The sequence below is a fragment of the Rhagoletis pomonella genome, unplaced genomic scaffold, assembly GCF_013731165.1.
Source record: "Rhagoletis pomonella isolate Grant_MI unplaced genomic scaffold, Rhpom_1.0 Rhpom_scaffold_00010, whole genome shotgun sequence".
Classification (NCBI taxonomy): Eukaryota; Metazoa; Arthropoda; class Insecta; order Diptera; family Tephritidae; genus Rhagoletis; species Rhagoletis pomonella.
Window position 1 is genome coordinate 19,953,738 of NW_023458564.1, and position 3,521 is coordinate 19,957,258.

Sequence of the window (3,521 nt, forward strand, 5' to 3'; positions counted from 1 at the left end):
CGCAAAAATTCGTCTAAAAATGTATCCAATTGGATCTATTTAGATCCAAACGGCATCCCTGGTCTCAAAATGTAGACGTCTACATTTTAAGAGGTTTTCTAATCGTAAAACTGGGGTGTTGTTGTTTCCCATACAAAATTGGAAAACGACGCCGTCTACATTTTATCACACTCAAAGGTATGTTTTTTACGCGTCTACATTTTGCAACCTCGCAGCAGGGTTGCATTATGGTAATACCAATAATATTTTTTTAATTTATTGGGGACGTTTACCGCCTTTGGCGACATATAAAAAATGGACGCAAAGAAGAATTGTCTGGCAACACCAGTAAAGTTTTGCGACGAAGCTAGAAAGGAGTGCTCACAGTTTGACGTTTGTAGACGTCTACAATTTGAGACACAATTTGGAACGAACTGTGAACACCCCAAATCTCACTTTTTCCTTTGTACACCAATTGAACTGCCATGTCGGTGCTGCCATATATAACAAAAAAATGCCAAAAAAACACAAAACGGAAGCAATAATAAAATACATTCCCGCGACAGCCGGTTCTACGCACCGGAATGACTCGGGTTTTACCCGACCAAGCGCTGTTGTTTCGGCGATCTAACCCCGTTTAGGTCGGCGAAGTATCTCAGAAGTTGTTCGTCCATAGGGCTCGTATTCTTCTGCTCAGGGCTGGCATTGAGTCATACCCAGGGCCAGAAACCGACACTTGCTGTGTATGCCAGAGACGACTACACCACAACTCCACCTCAGTCAAGTGCAATGCTTGCGAGGGGTGGAGTCACCTCAGAGTCTGCTCAGGATTACGGACACATCGGCAGTGGACCACGTCGTTTGTGGCCCACTGCTGCTCAAATAGAGCAGCCTCCACGGCTAACCCCAGTCCACCTGAGCAGCTCCACACGAAACACCACAACATAACAACACAATGCACCACAACCACGACAGACCACAGCACATACACAACCGCACCACCACCCACACGCCGCCGCCAACCACTCCTGGTTCCTCCTACAATCTGCACGGTATGTCAGACCAGGATATTCCGTAATGTGAAATCAGTCAAGTGCAACACCTGCCTTGGCTGGTGCCACTTTAGGGCATGTTCAGGTCTGCGGACCACGCGAGATTGGACGAGGAACTTCAAGGGCCCGTATTGCCCTGCACGGTCGCAACCCCCAACTGCGACGCCACCCACTACCACCACAGGGCGGCAACCACCACAGCAACGCACACAGCCAATGGCGTCTAGGCCACACACATCTCTCACACCCCGCGTTACTACACGTCTCCCGTACGACATGAAGCTTCTTCAATTTAACTGTAACGGGCTTCAGAACAAGATCGAGGAGATAACCGTCTTCATGGGAAGGCGTGGAATATTGATAGCTGCGGTCCAAGAGACGAAGTAGCAATTCAACATTGTTGTATTGTGCCGGCTACAAGGTGCACCGTCGAGCGAGATAATGGTGGTGGCTTAGCGTTCATCACGCACCACACCGTGCAGTATCGTCTTATTGGAGCAGGCATCGACCGCAGGGATACCACTCTAGAAAGTCAGGGCATTGCTATCCGGTCAGGCGATGATGAGCTCGAAATATTTAATGTGTACATACCCCCTGTCACCTGCTGCCCGGCAGGATATCACCCTGATATAGGTGCGCTCCTCAGAGGTGAAAACCGTATGGTAGTATTTAGGTGACTTTAATGCGCACCACGATCTTTGGCACTCAAGCCTGTCAAATGATCGTAGGGGAACAGACTTGGCTGAGCAGACAGACGATTCGACATTCTGCACAATGAACGACGACGCACCCACCAGGATTATGGGCAGCTGCTGCTGGTCTGATAAACAGCGTATCATGGCGACCTATGCTGACTTCGGCATCAGACCATCTGCTCATAGTCATCTCGATCGATAAACCAACCGACTTTGCTTCCGCGGAACAACCAGACCTATATCAACTTTTCTTTTTCGCGGAATTTACTGAAAACACCTTAGCTGCGCTCCCAACACCAACCGACGTCCACCTTGGTGAACTTAAGTTCCGCAGGGCTGTCACCGCTGCTGCAGCTCGCTTCGTACCGGCAGGATGCATAACGGACCCACGTCCAAATTTCCCTGCTAGAGCGGCTGTTTTAGCCGATGAGCGTGATAGCCTTCGTCAGGCCAATCCCGGAGATTCCCGTATCAGGGATCTCAACGCGGAGATTCGGCAACTAGTGAAGGTACATAAGCGGAAGAAGTGGGAAGAGCATCTCAACTGTTGTGAGTAAGCGTTGGTCAATCGTGAGGTCACTGTCCAATCCAACGAAGAATGACCCTGTCGTCATTCACACACATTCACGCTACATCAATAATGCAACCGAATTTAATCCCTATGGAAAATTTCTCAACTCAAACAATTGATACTTCTTGTGCTCCTTTGCTTCGTAGCCCTGGTGGTGACAAAGGTAATTGGACTAAAGTGCCTCATAGAAAGGTCAAGAAGCGGAATAATGTTATTCTTGGATGCAATGTAAACAGTGAACTTGATGTTATAGTAAAGAAGAAATGGGTCAATCTCTCCTCTTTTAACCCTGAAATCTCGGAGCAAAGCGTTATCGAATATGTCTCAAAACAAACGGGTATTGACATTAAACATCTAGCCTGCAATAAACTTGTAAAAATGGGCACAGATTTGACTAAGCTTCGGAGTGTGAACCTGAAATTTGGTGTAGTTCCTGCTTTCTATGATAAGATCTTAGCTTCTGAGGTTTGGCCGTCCATAAGGTTTATTAATGGAGAAAACAGCTGTTCCTGCAAATTGTGAATATCGTGAAGCATCTGGAACGCAACTATTTAAAGTTGCAAAAAATACTAAATTCAATTGGGCTGTTCACAGTTCGTTCCAAATAGTTGGGCTGTTAACAGTTCGTTCCAAATAGTGTCTCAAACAGTGTTGCCGCGCCGTCTCAAGAAAATGTATCCCTGACCAAGCCAAAAATGTATCCAAATGTATCCAATTTTCTTTTTTTACATATACATCTCATAATTTGTAAGAAAACCAAACATTTTCATGAAAAAGACATAATTTAACCCATCCTAAGGACTTGGAGTACATGTGCATAAAATCAAACATTTGAAATTTCAATTTATAAAGTACATTTTTTGTGTATAAGTATTTTGCAAAGTAAATATAATAAATAGCAAGTACACTCTAAAAAGAGCATGTAAAACTACTACGGAAAAGTATCTATTTTTCAACAAGAATCTGTATAAATATACGTATAGGATGTTCAGTATTTGATTTTGAACTTGAGATATTTAAAATATACACATATATAGAATGTTTAAAATTGCAAAAAATTTGTATATCCTACTAATAATAAACATAGCTTTATTTTAAACATTTTATGTGTAATTTTGCTCTTGCGACAAATTCGTTATGTAAAAGTAAACAAGCAATGATTAATTTTATTACACGGCGTACTGGTTACCTCTCTCAATATGCGCAAATAAACAAAATTTTTTT